Source organism: Cricetulus griseus (genome assembly GCF_003668045.3).
Source record: "Cricetulus griseus strain 17A/GY chromosome 1 unlocalized genomic scaffold, alternate assembly CriGri-PICRH-1.0 chr1_1, whole genome shotgun sequence".
NCBI classification, from domain to species: domain Eukaryota; kingdom Metazoa; phylum Chordata; class Mammalia; order Rodentia; family Cricetidae; genus Cricetulus; species Cricetulus griseus.
In genome coordinates this window covers 185,965,346-185,978,357 of record NW_023276807.1, presented here as the reverse complement: position 1 = coordinate 185,978,357, position 13,012 = coordinate 185,965,346, and the positions used below count along the sequence as shown (strand labels likewise).

The 13,012-nt window shown below is 40.6% G+C and overlaps 1 protein-coding gene across 4 annotated transcripts in view; it reads right to left on the bottom strand.

Annotated features, from left to right (window-relative positions):
* Mapk8 (mitogen-activated protein kinase 8) overlaps positions 1–12,769 on the bottom strand; it is a 60,298-nt gene extending 47,529 nt beyond the window's left edge. For 2 of the 4 annotated variants that reach the window (XM_027389467.2, XM_027389471.2), the window contains exon 1: positions 12,619–12,768. The gene's annotated coding sequence lies outside the window, so the exon portion shown is untranslated. Of the gene's footprint in view, positions 1–3,442; positions 3,579–12,618 lie in introns of those variants that run through there. The other 2 variants (XM_027389470.2, XM_035452245.1) reach the window with 2 other exon arrangements.
* Between the last annotated feature and the right edge of the window lie 243 nt (positions 12,770–13,012).

Below are 13,012 nucleotides of genomic sequence, written 5' to 3'. Positions count from 1 at the left end.
AAAATATTATGTGTTTTCAGATTCCACACTACAATTAATTTGTTAAATTCTTGTGTAATATTAGAATTCCAAATTATCTGTGTTGTGACATGGGAAGTGTATATAAGCACTTTCCACCACTATCTGCTATAGTACAAAGCTACCCCAGAAAAGTGTTTGTGAGCCACTTTCTCAAGGAACACTATTTTTATAAGAACCACTAGCACACAAATTATGTATGCCTAAATAAGAGTGTGTGTGTGTGTGTGTGTGTGTGTGTGTGTGTGTGTGTGTGTGTGTGTGTGCTCCAGCACCTCAGGCAGTATAGAACTCAGGATCCTCCTACTTCTGCTTAAGCGCTAGAGTTACAAACTACAGTGACTTGAAATAGGGCACATAAGATATATTCTTGATAATGAATAAAGTGAGTCTATCTATCACTTCAAAGAAAAGCAAATATCAGTGTCCACAATGACAAACTCTCAAGTGAAAATTAAAATTTCAGAAAATTTATGCCCATTCCATGAGACATCCAAGAATTTTACTGCTATCACAAAACAGCAGCTTTCAAAACCCTGGTTGTTGCCACGCATGGGAATGCACGCCTTTAATTCCAACATTCTAGAGGCAGCAGCAGGTGGATCTCTGTGGGTTTAGGCCAGCCTAGTCTTCAGTGTGAGTTCCAGGCTAACCAAGACTATATAGCGAGACAAGGTTTCAAGACAAAAACAAAAAGCAAAACCTTTTCAAAAGCAATGTGTCATGTGGAGAGAACCAGCAGGCTCTAGTAACTTCAGGAAGACAGACAGGGCAAAAATAAGCCAGGAAAGGGGATGTAGGAATGCCATGTTAACATATCAAAGAGTAAGAATTTTAAATTCTGACCTAAGATTTGGGACTGTGAATAAAACATGCTTTTTCTATTAAAATAATAATCCTCCAACGCTAGCAGGAACTATATACAAAAGTACCAGCTACCTTGTCTTATAAAGTGTTTGTCTCATTTAACCTTATATCATAGAATACTTTAAAATTCATACTCTAGATTTAATATGCTTTTTTTAAAGCCTTTATCTTTTGAAAGAAATGTCACTATTCATGAGAATGGCAGCAAAGGACACTAATACAAAGGAATACACGAGGAGCTCTAACTACTTCCAATTAAGCATCTCAAAACTTTTGCTTAAATATATGGGTCTTGCAACATGATACCAAGGCACTATTTTAACAAAAGTGACACCTATTACACTGTAATCAACAGAAGGGGAAGGAAGAACATGATGCAGAATCACAGGCCTCACCATGCATCAGATATAGCATTACTTGATATAGCATTGTTGAGCCTGATTCAGGAAAGCCTTTGAAAAGAATTGAAAGCTGGTTAATAGATTCAAAAAGATTGTTAGAAAAAGAACACCACTCTGCAAGACCAAATGAACTGACTGATTCAACCAAAGCTAATCAATGAATACTAAAAATAGCAGGTAAAGGCGACTGGGAAACAAGATACAGAGAACCACAATGTCACTCCACTGATCAATTACTAACAGCATAAGGACAATTCTGACTGATCTTTTTAACACCTCTGCTGAAATACCTCCTTAACTACACGACCAAACTTTAGGGTAATGACCTTAAGCCTTGTCTTAATACGAATATATGTATGTATACAACAAGCCAAGCTAAGGCTGGGCATTCATAAGAAAGATTAAGTTTCCATGTATTTATTTGGGAGCTAGGTGGCAGGCCCTCAAAGATTTAAAACAAACAAACAACAAGGCAACCCTGCTGCTTACTCTCCCATTTACTAACTCAGAGGAGGCACTGAGAAATCACACTGAATGAAATTTTAAAAGTTTCTACAGAGAAATCCTTGAATGACCTTTGACCTATTCAGCTACTGACCAGGCCCACATCCAATCCTTTGAGTTGGCCCACCCCAACACCTACTCCATCTATGACCTGTTGGAGAGCATGAAGGGACTGGTCCTTCAGAACCATAACTGCAGGATCTCCATTGACTTGGGGCAACAGCAGGACACCGGAGAGGAGATTTGGTGAGGGTCCAGTATTGATGGTGTACTAGAAGCCAGAGGCCTTGAACCTGACCAACAGTACATTTAACAATGGACATGTGCAAGTAAAGCTGTTTGGACAAAAGGATAGACTTGCATGATACACAGTAGCTCTCAATGCCACTAAAATGAATGAAGAGGTGATGGAGAGGAGGGAAAGATGGAGGAACGTCATGTTTTCTATTAGTACTCTATTAATTGTTTTCTTGGGGGGGGGAACGCTGCAAGGGTGAAGGGTGGACACAGACAGACTGTGAAATGAGTGGGATTCCAGTGCATTATGTGAAATTCCCAAAGAGTCAATAAAAATTATGTTAAAAAAAAGTATACATCAGTCTAAAGCAGAAGATCTCAATCTGTGGGTCTCAACCCCTATGGGGTTCAAATAACCCTTTCACAGGGGTGTCACCTAAGACTATCAGAAACACAGATATTTATGATTCATAACAGTAGCAAAATTAGTTACAAAGAAGCAATGGAACTAATTTTATGGTTTGCGGTCACCACAACATGGGAAATTGAATTAAAAGGGTCTCAGCATTAGGAAGGTTAAGAACCACTGATCTAAAGAGTTCTCCTACCTACTTATGCCACAGACTGCAGCCCTGCCAAACCTCACACTAGGAAATCTATCTACCCATTTGTCTATATCTCCTACTATTTTATTTTAAAGATTTATTTAGCTGAGTGTGGTGGTGATGGCCTTTAATCACAGCACTGAAGAAGGAGAACAGGAAGGAGGATGGACCTCTCTGAGTTCAAAGTAAGCATGTTCTACAAATTGAGTTCCAGGCCAGCCAGAGCCACATAGTGAAGATCCAGTCTCAAAAAGAAAAACAAAACTAATGTCAGAGATTTATTTATTTCTATGTATATTGGTGTTTGACTGCCTGTAGGTGCACCACATGCATACTTCATGCTTAATTACATCTCCTGGAACTGGAGTTTACAGACAGGTATGAGCCACACCTTGTGGGTCTTGGGAATATAACCTCTACAAGTGCTCTTAACCACTGAACCATCTCTCCTATTGGTTTTGATTCCTGTAAGAATTGTGTTAAATCTGGCAAAGCCTCACCCTGAATAAATCTGAACACCTTACTTGTACTTCTTTCTAATGAGTTAAATAATGTGGTATTTGGAAGTTTCAACAGGGTGACAAACTAGGTTAATAGAGTTTTAAATTCAAGATTTCAAACCTTCAATAAACAATCAATACCACCTAGCAAAGTGCTTCAAACTTACTACACTCTCATGCACTTCTGCCTGCCTGAATGACGCACTTCATTGAAAAAAACAAAAACCACAGACATCAGAGTCAGAGGCATGTCTTCACCTTTGAACACTAAGCTTCCTTTGAAGAGCACAAACTGATTTTATTCCCTCACCTGATGGAAAGCATAGATCCTGACAAGGGCCAAATATGCCTTCTCCTGAACATGCCCGTTTTCACTCACTTTTTGCACCCCAGTTTCCTCCTTTAAATGGCTGCATCCACTGTGTCTGAATTTGCTTTTTCTCACTCTAAGAAAACAAAACAATAACAGAACACTTCACCATTTAATCAACTTTAATTTAGCTACTTTCTTGTTTAAATAAACTGTTCATCAATATCATCAACAACTTCCCAGTAATCTCTATAACTGTTTCCTCAACTGTAAATGGGTTAGCATGCTTCAGGTCATCAAGGGATGCTTAAACAATGCACATATGTAAAGCACTAGAACAGTACTTGGAACATGGTGAGCTGGCCTAAGTATCAACTATTTATATCAATAGCATACTCTGGGAATCCCATTTTCCCTGAGTGCTTCAATGTGCTCCCCCCTTTCGCTCCCCCACCTTCTCTCTTCTCTAGTTTATGCAAAAATGTGTGGGGTCTTTAGTAGGAAGCTACTTGGGGGCTGGGGCCAGGTGGGACAGTCAGCAGACAATGTAATTCTTACAGAATTATCTTCAATCAAGGATGAGACCAGAAACCTCAGGTTCAAATCAAACTTATTCTCTTTACCTCACCCATGTTTTTCTGACATGTTTATTTTTGTCAGGCTCACTTTTCTAAGCATAACACCTTCCCATGAATACTCACTCCTTCTCACACATGTAGATCTTAATCTCTAAACTGACTGCATGCTTCTGATAGCGGACTAAAATTATCTCTAGGTGCTATGCACACAAATCGCAGTCTATATGTGCCGTCAAATACGCAACAATGAAGCTCATTACTAAACCTGTGCTCACCATCAAAGACTGCTAACATCCCCATTTAACATATGGCAAAAAAGCAAGAAAATTTTAAACAAAAAACAGAAAAAAACTGGGGCTGGAAAGATGGCTCAGAGGTTACAATCACTTGTTGCTCTTTCAGAGAACTTATTTGGTTCTCAGCACCCATAATGGTGGCTCACAAAGAGACTTAAACAAGCAGTAAAAGTTTTCTACGGCATCATAGTGTTGACAATTCTGTCATAAATACAAAAACAAAATTTTCATGGCAAACTGAATGTATGTAATTGCATTCAATCATATCTGGGGGTGGGTGGAGAAAATGGCAACCAATGTGAAAACTCTCAGTATTGGAATTGTTCTCTATCATGACCTGTATATTCCCCAAATGTACAATACACAGACAAACTTTTATTGGGCTATACACATATAATGTATACGTAAATGTTATCCCAATAAAATAAAAAATAAAATGACCCCAACAGAAATAGCAACAGGATTGGCAAAGGAGGGGTAGAGACCACACCTACTCATTGGTTAAGAGTGTGTATTATTCTTGCAGAGAACCTACATTCAGTTTCCAGTGCCCATGTTGGGCAGCTCACACCTGTCTGTAATGCCAGCTCTACAGACTCTCCCACCCTCTTTTACTTCATATGCACACTCCCTCACCATGCACAAACTCAACCCCCCCATATACACATAATTTAAAGATAAAATATTTTTAAAAATTCATATACACAAACAGGCCAGAAGCCATGAAAAGCAAAATATCTAAGAAAATTAATGAAAGGGCATTAGCCCCAACAAAAAGCACATTGTAAACTACAGCAATTAAAACAGAATGACTTGGTTTCCAAATGCATAGAGGTGTCAAGGGAATATTAATGGCCTAAGCACATGTGGAAATTCAGTAAATAATAAGTGACAGTTTAAATAAGTAAGACAAAAATTTATTAGATAATGTTGAGGCAACTTGATGACTATCTGGTTAAAAAAAATATGGTTGGGCACATATCCTGGAAAGGCAGACAGCAAATTTGGAAAATATATTTCCAATAACCAGCCTGGAACTATTTCCTTGGAGAAAAAAATAAATTCTCCAATCTAAGGAAATGAGTAACAAATCGAGGATAAGGTCAGTTCCCAAGAAAGAAAATACAAATAGCCCTTCCACGATGCTTAATCTCACTCCTAACGGCAATGAAGAAAGAAGTAGTAGTACCCTTACCTAGTGCTGGTCTAATGGAAACTGAACAACTTTAGTGACAAATATCAAAACTACAAATACACAAACATTCTGAGCCACCAGTTTCACGGCTACAAATTTATCCTATACATTTCTACATCGTGTGAAATGATATGTGCACAAGATAATCTACTTAGCCAAAAACAGCCTACTAACTGTACATCAAAAAAGAGCAAGTTAGTTAAATAGCACTCCTTCCTTTTTTAAAGATAGGGTCTCAATATGTAGCCCTAGAACTCACCATGTAGACCAGGCTGGCTTTGAACTCACAGAGATACAACCTGCCAGAGCTCCTGGGGCATCTGGATTAAATCATGTGCCAACACACCTGGGCAAATGGCATACCTTCATGATTAAATTAAGCACTTGATATTTGTGCCCACCCTGAATGCATGTATTAAAGCCGTAACTTCTAAAGTGACAGTGTTTGGAGATGACCACTGGGGAACTAATTAATAATGTCAGATGAGCTCCTAAGTATAAATTAATGTTCTCAGAAGAGGAAGAGACCCAAGTGCTCTCTTGCCATGTGAAAATGCAGGGAGAAGAAAGAAGGCCCTCACCAAGGGAACCGACTGATCAGTGTGAGAATGCATTTTTGTTGCTTCACCCACCTTGTGGATGGTATTTTATAATAGGAGGACAAACAGACTAGACCAATGGAATACCACAAAGTTACTTAAAACAATGTTGTTTACATAGTGGTATGAAATAATCACTAAACTCTATTAAGGTTAAAAAAAAAAAACTACGAAAAGAACAGCAAATCTGCACCACTTAGATACAAAGGGAAAAGGGGCAGTGGAAATTCAGTATGGTTCCCTTCCTGGAAAGACCAAAATTCAGGGAAATAAAAGCAAAATGTTTCTTAAAAATCTGACAAAAACTGGCAAGAAACTTTGTAGTCTTTACTTGTGCCAATTATTGTAGTATCTATGCTTATTAGTGTGTATTGATTACATGCAGGTTGTGTTCAACCTGTGACCCAGGAGCTTGCATGTGGCTGATGCTAGCTATGAATGTGGCTCAACACCACATACTAAGCTTTCTTAAAATATTGAGTTGCTGCTGTTCTTGCTTTTAGGAGGATAACTCCAATGCTCAATTCTCAAATGTGAGCCCTATAGGTGACAAGGTGTTGTCACCGTCAAAAGGTTGGATACACAAACATTATCACCACCTTCAGGATCTGCACAAAGTTGTAGATACACTGTATCATCTTTTTTGCAATTTACTTTAAAGAAGCCTTAATTCTGAAACAGATCCACTTTGGACAAGACAGATCTACATTTCCTGGTATATAAATCACCTTTGGAAGAATACATAGAAATAGTTTCCAAGTGGAGGAACTGGGTGGCTGGTGAAAAGCTTAACAGTGTATTACTTTTTAAATCTTTGAAATGCTAATTAAAGTTGGTGTACTGCTCTGTCAAAATATAAATGAAATGTAAGTAAGTTCTCAGTGTAACAAAGCCAGACTGCTTTGGTTTTGTTGTGGTTGCAGAGAGCCTTTCTCTAGTCTTTGCAGCAGTAGCTTTTCCCTCCTCTATCTCACCTTCAGTTGGCTCAAATAACTTCTGAGTAAGGGACCCATCCTCTCAACAGTCGGGGGAATAGGGAGTTCCTACCTCATTAACGGCCTTCAGGAAAATTCTAAGTCCTTAATGTTTTTGATGCCCCATCCCAAGAAAGGCAAGTATGTGGGACTGTCTTTAGCAATATGGTGGCTAACAGGCTGGGTCCTCTGAGCACCAGAAAGCTTCTTAAAGATTTACTTTTTAAAAGTGCTCCTAGCACAGATCAAGTCTTGCCTTCAAAGCCTCAATAAAAGCCAGAGGACTCCCGTACAGCAACATCTTCTCTCCCATAAACTTACTTCAATACTCTTTCTAAAACAAATTCAGTGAGGTTTGCTTTTTATGATTGAGTCTTCTGTACACTTTCAACGATAATCAAACATTGGGAAAGATACTTTGCATTCTGCACTTTATTAAGCCAGCAATATCATTTAAAGGTGGGCTATTTCCAAGTGTCTCAAAGGCTAAAGACATTCCTAATGAAATGGCCAACAATAGTGCTTCAGTGTGTTAGGACACACATGCTTGTTCTTATCCCCTATGAAGCTATATTCAGACCACAGAAGGGAGATCGATTTTATTTCAGTACCTGTCAGGCTCTCGAGTCACTTACTACCTAAAGTGGCAGACAGTGGGTTCTCAATAAATATGGCTTGTGCAACATCAGTGTCTTCATAGTTGCTATCCATAAGAAGGAACAAGAAATCTGATATAACATTGGTTGTAATCCCAAAAACTGTACAGGAAACTAGTAACTCTAATGAACTGCTGTGGTTACCAGGTCTCTCATAAATTCGAATTCTTCAAGGGCCCTCAATAAAATTAAACATAAAAAAAAGATGAGACAGCATTCCATTCTCTTCAAATGTGTTACATGATTAGGATTATTTCCAGCTCCTAGATTCCTACTTTACAGATATTTGCCAAAATAAATCTAAGAAAGCATAGGGAATACTCTGTGGTGGGAAACAGCTTTTTTAAAAAGCAACATGGCATTGTACCAGATATTATTTGTTTTTGGAATGTTTCCAAATTTGAGGCAGAGAGGATTACTGGTCCAAATGTTAACACAAAATAATTCCAGTCAATTCAGATTAGTTGAGATTTTCAAACTTTAACAAATCCACTAGAGATGTACACAGAAACAACTGGTATATCTGGAGAATCTGACTATGCATCCTACATCAAAATTATTTTATTGACATTTTATACTCATTCAAAGCTTTAAAAGAAAAAGTGAAAACTCTAAAACTTCCTGGATGCTTTATCTACCACCCCAAAACCAAAGCAGTCTCATGCATGGCCTAATTTAAACCTCAGGACCCTGTGAGATGTGTGATATTATTCATCTCATGCTAATAATAAAGCAGACTAGCTATGTCACAAAATTAGTTACATTTGGAATATGGATTAAGACTCAGAGATGGTCCTAAAGTCATTCTGGCCATTTCCTAAGTTTTAGTTCCTAAACTTTTTAACGAATTGGCAAATTTTAACCAAATTTGAAAATCTCTGAATGCATAATAGGAGACACAGGTATCTGCTCTGTTTCATATGTACATCATAACATAAAGAAAAGAAAGGCACAAATTTCTCAAAGTTCTCTCACACACAAATTCTAAAAACTAAATTTCAGTGAAATTTGGCCTGTTCAGAGATTTGCAGCAGGCTTTGGTAGGGGGAAGCTTTTCACAGATCCTGTAAAGGAGCATAAATTCACTGGGTCATGCCTTAAGTCCCATCTTTTGACCATAGCTTCTTGGGGTTAATGAACCCTCCATTTTCACATCTTCCAGTCTTGGACAGTATTTTATCAAAAGGCATGATGCTGTGAAACAAACAGAATTTGCCATTCAAAGAAAACCTAGCTTACAGCAAAAACTGTACAAGTCTGATAATGGAGACAAACTAACAAGTTTTTCTGATACTTACTTTTCTTGACTGGAGTTTTCTAGTCACTTAAAGACTCCAATGAACGTTGGGCGGTGGTGGTGCACGCCTTTAATCCCAGCACTCAGGAGGCAGAGGCAGGTGGATCTCTGTGAGTTCGAGACCAGCCTGGTCTACAAGAGCTAGTTCCAGGACAGCCTCCAAAGCCACAGAGAAACCCTGTCTCGAAAAACCAAAAAAAAAAAAAAAAAAAAAAAAGACTCCAATGAACAACTTGCAGCAGGCTCATACTTGCTAATGACAAAGTAACAAGGAACATGAGTATGATTCCTGGACTGTTTTATTCCAGGAATTTATGACAGGGTGACTCACTTCGGTACTCCTGTCACATTTTAGTAAATTCTGAATCCCGACTCTTTTCTAAACCTAAAGCTCAGGAGAGCCACATCAGGGTAAGAATGTACAGCTCCTGGATGTTCAGGTAGTGACTGGGTCTGAGACAAGCATCACAGTTCAAACAGGCAAGTGATTCATGTGTAAAGCTCCAGGGTTGTGACTCCCTTGCCCTACATGAATCAGAAAGGTCCATACTACTGACTCTATCAGTCTTCTAGAGGACAGGAACCTTAATCAGACTAATATTATACTTCTACACCTGCAGCAAAGCATCTCAAATATGGAGATGACTCAAATCTGTCACCTGACAGGCAAAGCACGGCAACAAGAAGCTGGCTCCTATTTAGCAACCCCTCAATTACCACTAGGATGGTTTATGGCTAGCTATTAACAACAAATTACTGTTTCACTGGCCATCTAGTATCTTCTCCAGACCATTTCCATAATATCATTCATAGAACAAATAAGATTCTAATTGTATTCATTTTGGTAACAATTTATTCTTTAGCTTTTGTAGCCCAGACTGGCCTCAAACTCATCTTGTCTTGGCCTCTCAAGTCCTGGGATTACAGGCATGTATCACCACATATGGCTCAATTAACTCTTATACTAAATTTCCTTTCCAAGTAATTTCTCTAAGGATTAAAAGGAGCATGAAATATACAGTTTCCTAATATGCCACGACAGTTAAAGGGTACCCTTTTCATTAAAGGGACTTATTTATTAACAGAACCCATACTCTCTTCCTTTCAAACACCAGACTGCTTTTTTTTTTTTTTTAAGGGGGTTTTCTTTGTGGTACAATGATGCTCCAGAATGGTATAGTAGTGATCAATGCATAATTATGCAAGTAGACTAAACACCACTAAAAAATACTCTATGAGAGCCACTCTTTATGTGAATTAAATCTCAAGAAAGCTGTTTAAACAACAGAATTTAGAAGACAACCTAACTGAATTTATGCAGAGTCTGTCTGTGTGTGAGCCACTCAAATGATTTCTTAATTCCAGAGTCCCTTCTGGAACCTCATACACTTAGCTAGGTAAAGCAATAAAAGTTTGGTGCCCCAAGGTCTATCACTCAGAGTAATAGAATAATTTCCTTATTTTTCCATTCTTATTCTACAGTAAATAAGTTCATCTGAATGACTTTTCATATCGAAAAGAAATATTTTTTAAATAGTGGAAACGTGCCAAAACTTGGATAAATTCATAGTATTTTGCATTTTAAACCCATATGCTCTGTGAGATAGATAAGTACAAGCTAAAACCTGACCTTTCCAGTAAGCAACTCTAAAACATTAACCAGCTCTAGACTATTAGAAATAAAATATCTGTAAAACACATGTGGGTGTTGTGCTTTTCTACTCAAAGAAATCATAAAAACTTGTGAAATAATAGTGGGAAAAGATACATTCCCTAAAAGTCTGGGAATCTGGGTTTGATGTCTAGAACCCACTTAAAGGTAAAAGAAAATCAACCCCACAAAGTTGTCCTCTGGCTTCCACATGCACACAGAAGTATGTGTACCCCCTGCCCCAAAAAACACACCATGCACCCTAGATAGTAATTTTTTTTTTTTAGGGGAGAAAAATGAAATCATGTTAGATTCCTAATGAAACACCACTGTTAGGTCTGGGTTCATTCACACATCTGGCTGGAAAAAGCCCTTATCTAAAATATTGGAAGTGAACAAAGTACCCAACTTTGATGACAAAGTACCAAGTGAATGCCCCTTATCTGCAAAGGACTGTAAGTGTTTCAGATTTTGGAGTATCTCCGACTTTCAAGTTATGGATGCTCAACTTTTACACACATACTTAACAGACCCCCCACCACACACACACACAACACAATTTTCTACTTTATTAATTATATGCAAAAAATTCAGGGGTGGTCTTAAAATAGTGAATGCCCTGGAAGTAAAGCATAAAAACAAAAACAGTGATCCCAAACCCTCTTTTATCTTAACAGGTAGTATCCTCTACTAATTTACGATGCAGCCAACTGAGAGTGATGCTTGACACTTCTCAAACTTCGGGGGTGGGGGTGGGATTTAAAGCTTCCAATTTTCCTCTATAAACTTTTTTTTTTAATCAACTCAACGTGTATGACTTCCATGCTAGGTGCTGGAGAAATGATGCAAGATAGGCATCGAAGTACCATTTTGAGTGCTTGCTTTCATCATACACAGCAGTAAACATGTTCACTCAGAGAACCTGACCTCCCAGGTCTAACAGCCTGAGGTAACCATTAACAACGACAAGAAATTAGGGGAGTGGTGGTAAGATTTAAGAATAATGGTGGTATATTTAAGCAAATCTAGCTCTTCTTCACATTACCTATCACATTACCTTCAGAAGTTCTAATAAAACGAGGCAAATACCTTACTTAACATATATCACTTATATAACAGTCTTATTTAAAGGCACATCTATTCTATTCCAAAGTACCCTATTCGTAAGGGTCTTTCTCTTGGCCTTCACATCCTCTCCATCTGGATACAGTACTAACAGCTGCTGAATGAATGAATGAAATAAACAGATGTTCTAACTGACCAAAAGGTACTTGGCGGATGCTCATCTCAAAACACAATAGGCTGACAGACCAGAATTCTACTGAAAAGACCACTTGATTTCAGAAGTAGAAATAGCAACTACTGGACACCGTGCAGTCAACATGTTATTAAATTGCCGGTGGTATAGGGAACTTTCGGGAATGAAAATGCAAGGTGTTCCTTACGGTACTTTAAAATGGACTTGGATCTACCGTGTCTGGACTGGGAATCCAGGCACAAGACAAAGAGACAGCGGTGGGGGAAAGTCAAAAGGTCAGCGCCAGGAGCCCCTCTGAAGGCGCGGCCCGCAGGCCGGCGCGCTCGCGGCCACCCGGCCCTTCACGGCGTCGCGGCACTCACGTCCGCACAAAGAAACCGCCCACAGTCAAAACACGCTCCCCGTGGGTGCGGGAGACCTATGTACGGTCGCGTCGGCCCGATCTCCGCGAGAGCACCTCCGAACTTGCCGCCCACCGGCTCCATTCTCCCCGCGCAACGTGGAAACCGGCCAGAGTGGAGAAGCCAGGTCGCGCCGAGTGGACCACGCCCCCCGCTGCCCCGCCGCCCGCGCTATTGTTCCCGCGCCGCCCCCGCCCCGCGCGCGTTCCCGGAGGGGGTCACGGCCGGGGGAAGGCGGCGGCCGCCCGGGCCGCGGAGCCCGCGCACTCACCCGGCAGCGCAGCCAATGGCGACCGGGAAGCCCGTAGCGGTGAGCGGCGCCGTCCCGCGGTGGCCGCGGCCGCTACTCAGCCCTGCTCGCGGCTCCGCGTTCCGGCCGCGACGTCCGGCCTCGGCCGCTCCGCTGACTAACAGAGACGCGGGTCGTCAACGCGCACGCCCGCCCACGTCATCGCGCAGGGCCCCGCCCCCGCGCCTGCGAGCGGCCTGGGGGCGGAGCGGCCCCGGGGGCCCGGATTGTGAAGGCGTGGCCCAGTGACCGGGGGCGTGGCTACATTGGAGAGCAGGCGGCACTCGCGGAGGTCGCCGCGGGCCGCAACTGGGAAAGCCGCGTGTGAGGGGCGTGGCCGGGAGCAGCAGGGGGCGGGGCTGCGACGGCACGTGGC